We start from the raw sequence: 13,200 nt of genomic DNA, 5'->3' as shown, positions 1-13,200 counted from the left end.
ACAAAAATTTACATAAATATGTATGAGAGTTTAACACAGATGAATTTAGGGAGATAAAAAAAAAACAACAAAAAAGACAAAACATCCTTACTCAACTAGGTTACCCTCTGATCCAGGCTGTGAAACATCGATTTCTGCTCTACTGTCGATGAACGAACTCATGTGAAAAAAATAAGTAAACTGTTTTACTCTTTCGTGCTGACGTACAGGACTAGATTCTGTAGCTACTGACCCTCACTTAACTGAATGGTGATATGGGCTGTCAGTCAGGCTGTTCAAAGATAGCAGACCACAATCCTGGACTGATCTCTCCGATCATTTTCTTTTTTTTTTTTTTTGGTTTTCTGTTCTGCTTTTGATGTAATAGTCTATCAATTTCTCTAACCATCCCAGGTCTACCAACCATGGGGATGGGCACCGCTTGTTCAGTCTTGGTTCCTCCTAAGGTTTCTTCCCCTCTCAGTCTCAAGAGGTTTTTCTTTGCCATGGGCTTGTTCACCGGGGATATCAGGTCCAGCATCCTGTAAAGCTGCTTTGTGACAATGTCCACTGTGAAAAGGGCTGTATAAATATAATTCTATACAGTTTGGTTCAGTTCAATTAAACTGAACGGAGTTGAACTGAATAGACATTCCCAGGGTCAGTACAGAGATTCACAGCTGAATGGTCAAGGAAGAAGGTTCTTGGTGGTTAATTACTTTCATGGTACACAACGTTAAAGTGAAAGCTCAGACTGTGCAGGGCCTAATCAATGAGAGAGAGGAAGAAGGACATTTTTCAAGGTCTTCCTGTTATAATAAAAGAGGGAATAAATCCAATGGAAGAAGCAATTGAGTTTGAAAGATAAGAAGCATTGGGAAAGCAGAACTAAGAGGCTGTGTGTGTGTGGGTGTGTATGTGCGTGATAGTGTGAGAGTGAATGTGTGTGAGCAGGTGTGTGTGTGTGTGTGTGTGTGCACTTATTTTCTTTTTTTGCTAGCTTAGGAGGACATTTTATTATTATTATTATTATTATTATTATTATTATTATTGTTATTATTATCATTAAATAATAATAATAATTGCCAGATAATCTCCATGGAGAATTTTGTTCTCTGCATTTAACCCATCCAGTACACAGTGAGCAGTGAGCACACACACACTAGGGGCACACACACACTAGGAGCTAGGAGCAGTGAGCAGCTGCAGTGCAGCACCTGGGGACCAACCCCAGTTCTTTTACCAGTGCCTTGGTCAAGGGCACCAACAGAAGTATTAACCCTAACATACATGTATTTGATTGTGGGAGGAAACCAAAGCGCCCAGCGGAAACCCACGTAAACACAGGGAGAAAACTAAGAGTGGTAAAGACTGGTAAAACTAAGAATGTGAAACTGTTTGTTGGTTAGGATTAGGGTTAGAGACAGGGTAAGTGTTGTTTTTCTTTACTTTTGTTATAATGGAAGTCAATGGAGGGATCCAGGAATCTAGCATACAAGGAATGAGTGTATTTGTGTATACAAATGCATAGCTGTAGTTATATTTATTCTGTCACAAAATGGCAACTGGTTCATGTACAAAAACAGAGCACCATTTCTAGCTTTTAATAATATTCTCATCTAAATGACAAAGAATGAAAGACACAGATCTGGCCTTTGCTACCTGACTCTCTTTCATCGTGAGAAATTTTGCGACGTGAAATCACAGCAGTGACAGCACTGTATCCTCTAAAATAGCAATTCTTTCAGTAATTATCTCACTTTTTTAAAAATCCTATGGTCACAATGATTACTGTAATCGGGGAGAAATACAGATACCTCTTCAAGCAAAGATACCCCCACCCCCCACCCCCCCACCTCCCCACGCATAGCTGCAGAGCAGCAATTTAAAAGCCATTCTCTAATTACTTGGTACTGGCAGAAAGAAGCTGATTGAAGCTTCCCTTACACAGGGCTCCCTCTTGCTCAAAGACTTGCCTGTCAGATCAATACAGGTTATGCAATGAGATCATAAATATTCAGCCAGTTTCATTGAGCTGCAGTAACATTTTACACACTGTTCCAGGCCCTCGGGAGATCAGTTATGGGTCTGTGGTCTTACACAGTCATTCTGCAATAGATGCGGCTTCCACATTTACTAATTCCTATAATTCAAGTTTAAGGTTGAGAGTTAAGTCATTTAGAGTAGAAAACACAGTATAACTTCTTAGAATGGATTAATGACATTTGGAGTATGAGACAACACACACACACACACACACCCACACCCACACAATGTCTGTCAGTGTTGTCTATGACTAAATAGGCCACTTACATGGCACAGGGTCTTGCTCTATTGTTATTATTAGTTTTATGTTCATCAACTTGAGAACCATTAGTGTCTCTCTGACATTTCTCTCCTCAGCTCATTCCATTAATGCGGCAAATGTACCTGTGAATGTGTTTAGGCTAATAGCAGGACAACACTGCTCGTAGTAGCAGTATTAATCTGTCTGTCTGATTTTATAAATAATACAACAGAAGTGGAATACAAGCTAAATTAAAGTTAGGATGACAAACAGACTCGATGGATGATTCACTAATAACACAGAGAGACAGAGAGAGAGAGAGAGAGAGAGAGAGAGAGAGAGCGAGAGAGAGAGAGAGAGAGAGAGAGAGAGAGAGAGAGAGAGAGAGAGAGGATGAGGGGACAAGTGAAAGAGCTATCTGTCTTTGTGAGAAGAGGAGGGAAAATACAGTGATGCTCTTTGATATGAATAAAAAGTGGAAAATAAAAAGTTCTATATAATCCAATCGGCTTCATGGAAACAGCTCTCAATCTGAAAGAGAAGCCATTTTATGTGTTCTAAACAGATGGAGCTAATACTAGATGGAAAAAGGAAAAATACTATTTTCTGCTGAGCTCGTGACATGTTTTTTTTTTTTTTCTTAAGCAACAGTAATTTTCACTATCCATAACAGCTATTTACTCAAGAGACTTCCACAGAGCTGAGAAAACCCTTTAGTGATATCCTCTGGACATTGATAGGCTGCTGATAAACAGAGCTAATATGTCAGTGCACACATAATATAAGCTAAATAAAAATGCCCCGGCCACTGGCTACATACAAAAATGATGTATGAGTATGAGTATGAGTATGAGTAAAAAGCAGTATGACAGTATAAGACACTCTGTGTGTGTGTGTGTGTGTGTGTGTGTGTGTGTGTGTGTGTGTTTGTGCAAAATCCAGTAGTAGCCAACCCCCCCTCCCCTGTCGGATCAATGCCATCACCATGGTGATATTAGAATGGAACACTAAGAGGTGTGTTGATTTTATGACAGTTGCAGCTGGAGCTTTGACAGATAGGGATGCAGGAAACATCTGGTTCTACAGACAGAGACAGAGAGAGAGAGAGAGAGAGAGAGAGAGAGAGAGAAATATCAACATTCAAAGCCTCAATCAAACTCAATCATTCACCATCAGAGTTGCAAAGCCCTGTGCAACCATGGCCATCAAACCCATAAAGAAGCACAGAGAAAAACAAAATTAATTGTTAACCAAACACCCACCCGCATTTTAAGATCACCTCACATTTTTCTCCTTCATTCATTCACTAGGAAAAAATATGAATCTGCTTTTGACAGACTCTCTCATCTACTCATGCCCTGTGGTCATAAAGACAGGACAACAGAGGCTTTCTGAAAAGATTAGGAGCCTCTTGATAGTCCTCACTCATCACACTACCTGCTGTAAAACATACGGAAACGAGACTGTAAGACAATGCTTTCTTTGGTTGCATTATCTGATATTAACCGTTTACATAAAAAAAAAAAAACAAAAGAAAAAAACTTTGTCTCAAATTGCAACATATGGAAAAGACATTCAACCACAGAGACATCCCTTCACACAGCAGTCCAAATGTCTGTCATCATACAGAAAACCCAAATGTTCATACAGAACCTTAATGACATTAAAAATTGCCTAACGTCTATGTTTCTTATACTGGCTTTCTTGGTCTTTGTTCCAGAACACTCCCTTGTCCTTTGGTAGAGGTGGCAGAAGAAGATGAATGTTGAAGTTATGAGAGACAGGACAAGCCAGACGGCTATTTTTTACTGCACTGCCTGTAATGGATCTCAGCTGACACCCTGATTTATTTACAGCCATAAAGAGATGACAGACAGTCCTAACCTTCCAAATAAATAAACAAACTAACAAACTAAATACATAAACAGGGGAGAGGGCACCACTTCACGAGAGTTTTCTTTGTTTGTCTTTTTTTTTTAAAGTTTGTGTTTAGCCAGTGGTCTGAATATTGGTTTGTATGTGTGTTTTTAACAAACATTATGTCAGTGTTTTTCTGTCACTCTGTGTGCTCAATAAAGAAAGTTAGGAAGTTACAAAACCCTTTCCAAGCACAAGAGGAAGAGCAATGAGTGTGTGTGTGTGTGTGTGTGTGTGTGTGTGTGTGTGTGTGTGTGTGTGAAATATTGTCTTAGGAGTAAGGCACATTTTTTTGTGTGAGGTAAGGAACTGCGTTCTGGTCAGGGTGATTCAGAAAGTATTAAAGGCATCCATCACCAATCACGGGCGGGGGAGAGAGAGAGAGAGAGAGAGATGTGATATTGCACCTGATGCACAACAATTTAGCACTGAGAGGGGATCTTGTTTACACACAGAACCAAGCACACACTCACGACCCTTCTCCCTTTTCCACAACCAACCATATATCATAAAATTTACACGCTATTTTGTGCACCTATACCCCAACTATATTACCTGTGCCCCTACGTCTCATTTTCTGACTGATCTTGTTCCATGCCCAGCCTATATGACAAGCTATTCTGATCCCATGACTCAAATTTTACTTTCTCAAACAGAAAGACACAGACAGATGCTCAATGCAGCTCTGTTTTCTAACTGCATAGTTACAGCTCCTCTAAAACAGCTGACATTGTTTGTCTGGAAGGCTTGTGTGTGTGTGTGTGTGTGTGTGTGTGTGTGTGTGTGTGTGTGCTGTGGTTTGTAGGAATAAGAATTTACTACTTTTTATATGCTCATTGGAGATATATATATATATATATACACACATACATACACACATACATACATACATACATACATATCATAGCCAGGACTTGGAAGTGACTGCTGGTTACTTCACCTAAAGCTCACACTAAAACTGTTACACCATTAAATGCTGAAAGATGCCAGTATACACATCTCTTTATACAAATTTATACATAAAATCCTCAGACTCTATTATCCATTTTGCTAAAAAAAGAAAAAAAAAATACCCTTCTTATATCACCAACTAAATTACAACCTTGGAAACCCCTTGAATTTCAAACACGTTGTTCAAAACACAGTTGCAGCAGTCCCAACACAAAAGTCACAACACGTTCCAAGGACAGTATGTTTGGACAGTGGACAACAATTTGTGTTTTTTTCACTAGTAAACACACCACTGATCATCACAGACGTTTGGAAGAGACATTGCTTGTTGTCAGCACTCATGAACTCATTCTTGCACAAGAAACAGGATCAATAGCCATGGCCTCTTTGTCGCTGAAGAAATGAACTTTCAGATGTTTAATTTGTACAAACTTGTTTTATTCTCTGAATGTCCTATTTGTTCTCCATTTTATGACATGTTGTTTATCATGGGTGGAATACAAAAAATATCTCCATCTCTCTTTTTTTTTTTTTTTGTTCTCTGATTCCATTTAATTTGCCCGTTACTCTGAAAGGGATAATCTTTCATAATCTGCTCATATTCTACACCTGTCTCCATAGACCTGTCGTTCAAAACTGGGACTGGCTTATAAAATGGGGAAATGAAACAACAGCCTAATGAGAGATTACATACATATACCAACACCCTTGTGGGCACCCTTGCCAGATTTCTTTTCTGACTGACCTTTTACTAATCCATTAATCTCATTAATTGATCACAGCATATTAACGCCTGGTCTCCACAAATGAACTCAATGAGGTCAAATGAAAAAAAAAAGAAACAGAAAAATGGAAAAAAAAGAGAGAAAAAGAAAGAAATATTATAAAATAAACCATGCAGTGGCCTCTTGGGGACTTGTTTTTGCCCAGCACTGATTTTTTTTCTACGAACTATGAAGAGAACAAAGCTAACAGATATTGGTGAATACATTTGTTACATTATGATTAAAGGTGTGTGATGTTTTGCATGGCAGAGAACATCTGAATATATCTAATCAAAAAAAAAATTCAAACACAATCCTTTTTTCATAACCAAAAGCACTGGGGTGGATCTGCCTTGTGTTGCATTTGAAGTGATCAGCAGATGCCCAGGTTCAAGCCCAAACCATCCTCAGCTTGGGTCACATGAGATTACAAATCAATCTAAAAGGGATAAATACACTCCAGGGTCTTCAAAGGATATTGAATTATTGGCCAATCCTCATCAAAACACTCCTTCAGTCCTTTACATTTTAGCTCAGTGCTAAAATGCTTAATCGGATTCACCTCATTAACAGCCTTGGTGATTGTTTTCAAATTTAACTGGAACAGATCAGTCCTGGCACTGGAAACTAGCAGTGGGACAAGAGCAAACAATGCATGACAAACATATTTATGTGATGACTGGCAAAGTACCTGCTAAGTACAATCTGGAGTCGGTAAAAAGCTAGCAGTCTGATCGTCTCGATATCATTTCTCCCTCCTGTGTGTTTCCGCTGGGATTCAGCACAAAACCTACACACTTCTCTTGACTTTTCAGTGGGTTTGTCCTGAAACCAAAAATCCACTTACTCCATCCCACTTTGCTCTCCTCTCTAGCTCTATTCTTTACCTCATGTGCACTCCACATGAGACCTGCTGTCGATCCCCACTCAATGGTTCTCTTCTGCAGCCACTTCTGTGGTTTTTTCAAGCACTGTCTAATCTCTTTCCTGTCAACCACAATTTCCAGAGTAATTACAGCCCCTCAATGCTATATTTCTGCTATAATACATCCATTAGAGATGAGGAGTCTGCTTTGATACCGCCTATGTTTAGCTGTTTTCATGTTTCTCTTCCTGAGCAATTTTCAAAAATGAGAAAGAAAACATCTTGAGTTATGTGCTGTTACTTTAAACACCATGCACACACAGATATCTAAATGGAGAGAACACTTTGTCCTGTTGACCACTGTCATATCCATGACACTATGAATATATAGCATGAACTGTGAGTATGATTAATTAAAAGCTGTTTTTAAAAAAATCAATACAGTAACCTTCAACTGGAACAGGGTATGCTGGGATAAGGACCCCACAAAGAGAAAGATTAGTGATGTGTGATGGAAAAAAAAAAAACACATCTTATGTGAGAACACAAGCAAAGGCCAGGATCAGAAATGGAGGTCAGTGACTACAATGTCCACTCTAGGCCCAAAACAGACTCCATTTTGAAAGAGTGGTTAAATATAAAAGCTTTCATTACACATCCTCTCAAGGAGAGAATGCTAGCATTCGAGGATTTGTCTTCAGGGACACAAAGACTACTCTCTCTCTCTCTCTCTGAGACCAGGCAAGACCATTTCAAATGCACAAATAAATAAATAAATAAACTGAACACCGATTAATCTGTTGTAGCCTGTTATTTTCCTCTATATCTGCCCATAGATAAATATTAATTATGATTGGGCCATACTTACCAAATAATAACCAATGATTGCTCATTGTCTATAGTCAATATGATGAGACAAAAGGTGCTAATACATTCAGTAATGTTACCTGGTAGACTGCAATTCATAAGCTACAGGATGTCATCAACATCAGCAGTAATTAAGTTTGCATGTGAACCACAAAGAGCTCCTATGTAAAAAAACAAACAAAAAAAAACACTGTGCAGAGTGTTAATTCCATCTGTTGCTGAGACCAAGTGCATGACAATCAACTATTACCACAAAGTTGAGTGAAAGCACAAGGAAAGGTAAGACCTCTTCACTGTGCAGTCTTTAGCCTCTTTTACTGATTAAAAATGTGTTTATGTACATATTCATTCGGCAAAAAACAGTTTATTAAGATAATGACAAAGTACAATTATGAGATGCGCTGCTGAATGTTCTGACTTATGATATTTATCATTTTTTCAGTCTTCACGTCATTTGTAGCTAGCCCCCTTCTAAAGTTAGGATAATAACGTATACCTCATCTTCCAGAAAAGTCAACGTGTGTGCAATTTAAGAGTTTTAATTTTACATACTGAAGACAGATAATTGTGTTCAGTCAATTTCAATGCTATGTATTGTTAAATAAATAATGCTAGCTAACTAGCAAACCCACCAAATCACGATGCTAGACATAGCATAGCAAAACAATATGAGGTGGCTGCAGTGTATTTATCGTTTGACATGAAATAGAGCAATTAAATGCTTTTCTCTCCAGGGTAGTGGTTATTATGCCCAGAATCGCTTTAGCATAAGAATAATGTTTCAGGAGTTATTTGTCATTCAGTCCAATGTGGCTCACCACAGTTGAGTAATTTCAAGTGGTGGGAAAACCCACTCGTCGCAACATGTAGACTAACTTGTCATAACTGCATTACTTAGGTCTTACTCTTTTCTTGAACTTCCCCAACTAACCCCTTCCCAGACTTAGTCTTGTCTCAGACTTGACCTTTCTGGTCTCATCTTGTCTTTCAATTGACCCTCAGTGGTCTTGGTCTTGTCTCAGACTTGATCTCCTGTGGTCTTGGCCTGGACTTAGACTCATACTCAGACAAGGTGGTCTTGACAACACTGGTATGTGTAGAGTGTGTGTGTGTTTGTGTGTGTGTTCACTTCTCTGCTGCCCACTGTGATATAACTGGGATTTCAGGCAGTCCTCTATGAGACTATAACCTTGAGATGTTTCCTGTTTTTAAACAGGGCGCAGCATGAAACATTTTCTCATATCTCCTCTCAGGGATCCAGTAAAAAGCAAATCAAAGTATTCATATCACCAAAAGATTTCTCTGAACAAAGAGGTGTGTGTGTGTGTGTGTGTGTGTGTGTGTGTGTGTGTGTGTGTGTGTGGCAAGCACAGTCTTTTCTGTAGTCTCAATTTATGGTGTCATTAATACTCTATGAATAAATAATATCAGGTGAAGTAGCCAACTAATCAGAGCAACATGACATAATGCAATGCTAGAATGCATTATAGAGTCAGATTACTGGTGGTGCCACTTTAAACTCAAGCCCTGCTTTAAGGTGTCCCACAGTCAACAGGTTGGGGGTGGTGTGATATTTAATATGACTGATTCAATGACATCATCTTTCTTTTAGGAGCATTTTAGAAACCACAAGCATCCTAGCTTACACTCAATGCTGAGAAAATATGTCCTAAATTGGACCACTGCACCCCTGACACAATACTTGTGGTCTTCTCCTTCAGGATGATGGCATAGTTAGTACAGAAGGTGACACTGATCAGAAAATCTCTCTCTTGCCCTCTATTTCTCTCTCTCTCTCTTTCTCTCTCACTCACTCACTCACACACACACGCGCACACACACACACACTCACAGTATAAGACAGCAGCAACGGCTGGGTCACACACACACACACACTGTGAGATAGCAGCAACAGCTGGTGTATGAGACAGCCAAATCACAAAGAGGGGTCCATGTGAGAGAAAGTGAAGTCTTTTCCCCATTGATTCTCATCCTAAAAATACTTTTCCACACAATGGAGGTTAATATTCTCCCCTTTTCATATGTTCCCTCTCCCCCCATTTCCTACAACCTTCTGCCTGCAATCTCCCTGCTACCTCAGTAAACGGCTCTTCAGCAGAATCTGTGGCCCTGCCTCAATTGCATCAGAGACAAGTGTGCCTGTAGGCTCTGTTCACCTGCTATAGGAAAGTGAGGGAGGCAGTTCAATCAGGCATTTGATGCTCTGTGCTGGCATTAATGGAGCCCTTCTCTTAGTGCTTTGATAAGGCACCTGCTTACAGAAATGGAATCAAGGGGGAAACGGGATGCACAACCCCTCACAACAATTCCATTTGTGCCAAATCTAAATCATAGACGCATGAGACGGAGACGGAGAGAGAGAGAGAGAGAGAGAGAGAGAGAGGGACACTTTGTGTAAAATAAACGTCAGTGACCCTCTGCAGTTCTTACTGAACCATTAGGAACAAAGGAGCAAAGACATCAGGTTTAAAAAAAACAAAAAAACCGAGTAATAACTCTGTGGTGCAATCCTTCAACAAGGACTAAAGACAACAGGTATGATCAATGAGTGTCTGTGTAGCATTAACATTCACAATTTCTCTTACGCGTTTGCTTTACTTAGCCATGGCCCAAATTCCAGCTGTCAGTTGATTTACTTTGAGATCTGATGTAGAGTCTCTGCATCCCGTCAAGTTTTCCAGCCTCAGCGAGCCAAAGGAAGATGTGCTGCGTGTGAAGAGGATCCATCTGCTAAACACTAAGCGTCTGCCTCTGTGTCTATATATTACACTGAGACAATACTCAGAATTACCACCCTATGTTTTGTAATGATGTCGCATCTGCAGCTATTCATGCTCTGGTCCACAGAGGACGGTTCAGTCGTTCTGCTTCTACTAAAACACAAAATATAGGAAAAAAACCCCAGCTGATTACCTTAGTGTCTAACATGACTGCTGGAAAATTACGATGTACTTAATGACTCAGGCGATCGTTTGATGTTATTTTTGTGTTTTCCTCCAGTTACGGTAGATGAAATGCAAAGATGGAGAGGTGCCTTTTAGCTCTTGGCTGTCAAGGCAAAGGAGTTGTTTGTGCCAACATTAAGCGCATCCTGCCTTTCTTGTCTCTCTCACTCTGTCTTTTCTCATTCTTTTTCCTTTCATTTCCCTGTCAAGTGCCGAGCCTGAAGACAGAAGCTTCAGCAGGAATAACGTCAGGGTAGAGTCACTTTGGCAGAACCCCGGTCACATCTGTCAAGTCACGCTGAATTAGAGTCCCTGTGTCCCCCCAGTAAACACCCCCAGACATTGCCTCTCTTCCCAGCAGGATTTAAAACAGCAACTCAATGTCAGGGTCACGTGCGACCCCAAGGGACTCACTTGCATGTTGCCCGATTAAAAACATCAGTTTCCTGGAAACACTTCCTACCTCTGCATGCCATCACCTCAATAAAAAAAGGGTGTAATATGTTCTACTGATCCACTGGAAAAATTAAGTACAAAATTTCCAGCATGTTAAATTGGTCATACAAAATAGCCAAGGGTTAAATTTGTCATAACATACTATTAGTAAAATCAAGACTTTCACAAACTGACAAAACTATTCTTTAAATAGAGCGATGGTCTGTTTTTAAGTTTGAGAAAATAGCGTCCCTGGTTCTACCCATACATCCTTCCCAATAATCTTCACTGAAAGGTCACGTCGCTACACTGTAGAGGGTGTGTAGATATGCTCCCCATAGGCGCAATCATCTACCAACCACGAATCATTTCAACAGGCTACAATTAACGGCACCATGAGAGACACTAAGCACCAAGCTCCTCTCCACACGTCAACACTACCCACACTCTTAGTTTCATTAGCTAATACCATAAAGCAGAAAATAGAATCGCGAAATAAATGAAACATACCTCAGGAACAAAGTTTGAGTAAATGTTTTGTTTTGTTTTGTTTTTTCCCCTGAATATGGTTGTATCTTATATTCAGTTGTACTCTTTTACTCTTGTAAATGTAGGAGTTATTTTCCACAGATTTGCTCAAACGCTAGCAATTGTGCACTGACGGAATCCTATTGGTACTACCTATTGATTGGCTGTTCAGCAAACAACTGAAAAAGAAAGCTAAGGGAAACAAAGCCTTAGATGCTTTTTCTCTACCTCTTAAGTCATTCATAGGTGAGATAAAGACTGAGAGTGGCTAAGGTTCCTGTAAACAAATCACATAATTCACCCAAACAAGTCCTACTATACACTTGTTTGACTATCTAGAAATGCAGAACTTATATCATACTGACACGTAGCCCACAGCGCAGCGGTATCCCGGTGACAATTTAATTTCACTACCAAAGCAAGTCCTTATCCTGAAGCCAAGTCTCCATGCTATGTGTTTAACAAATATATTCTGGAGACAACACCACATTAATGTCATTTTTTCTATCTGTGGGAATTTTATCACTGCACATATTATTTCGCATTTAAATTCTGATAGCCTGTCACAGACGGTAAAACAGCCATTTGAAGTCAAAAGACTTTATTTCAGGTGGTAACCATGACAATGGCATACCCTAGCTGCTCAAAGCAATTATGGCCAAGGTAATTAATGTAGGCACATCACATTCCAGTCAAATTTCACTCCATGGAGAACATATTACAGACATTCAATCAAAGACAACAGATTTTTCCTGAAGCTTCTGAAGACTGTCCAGTTTGGTATTTCTCTTTTTCTCTCTATCACACACACAGATACGCACACACACAGAGAGCTCATTACTTTTCTAATGATTACTAAAGAAAGAAAGAAAGAAAACATTTCAGGGCTCTGGTATTTAAAAATTCAGAAATGTCAACAGACTGCATGAGTCCAAGCATACATTCAAATGACAAAAGTCATTGAATACGGCTAATTTTCACAGAAAAATGCTTAATCCTGGTTAAACAAATGAAAAGTAGTGTCGCAGTTCCACTTAAGAGGTTTAAAACTTTTGTTTGAAAAATCGGTTTTACCAAATGTCAGGCAATCTCAGACATAAAAAAGCAATTTCATAAAAAGCTGTTACCTGTCATATGACCTCAAGCAAACTATGAGACGAGATGTCACCTAAAGGAAGAAACAAAAAGTCACAGTAAAATATCTGAAATTTCAGTCACTCTCCCACAAATTAAAGATTTTTGATAGCTAAGATTTTTGAGGCATGATACAGTTGCTTCAGTCTTCCATGCCATATGGTATGACCAGTGGAGGGCAATGAATTTGTTTTATTGTTATAAAAATATGTATCTACTTAAGTACAGACTTGAGTCCAAACCTTAACACAGACACACTAGTTAATAACTAATAAATTCGGTTTGAAAATTAGGTAGTGTCACTAAAATGGCCAGCTAAACCACACTGAACTCAGTCACACTGTTTCATCTTTTTAAAGATATTAAATAACTTCATCTGGAAATATCATTCATTAAATTCATTTATGCTGATGCTCTTATCAAACAAACAGAAGCTAGTGTTGTGCTTAGAGCAGAAATTCTGCTCTGGTACTGCTGTACCTGAGTGCCTTGCTTACACCTATTCAG

This window comes from Chanos chanos, chromosome 3 (assembly GCF_902362185.1).
Source record: "Chanos chanos chromosome 3, fChaCha1.1, whole genome shotgun sequence".
In the NCBI taxonomy this organism is placed as follows: Eukaryota; Metazoa; Chordata; class Actinopteri; order Gonorynchiformes; family Chanidae; genus Chanos; species Chanos chanos.
The sequence above is the reverse complement of the archived record's forward strand: the minus strand, read 5'-3'. Positions refer to the sequence as shown.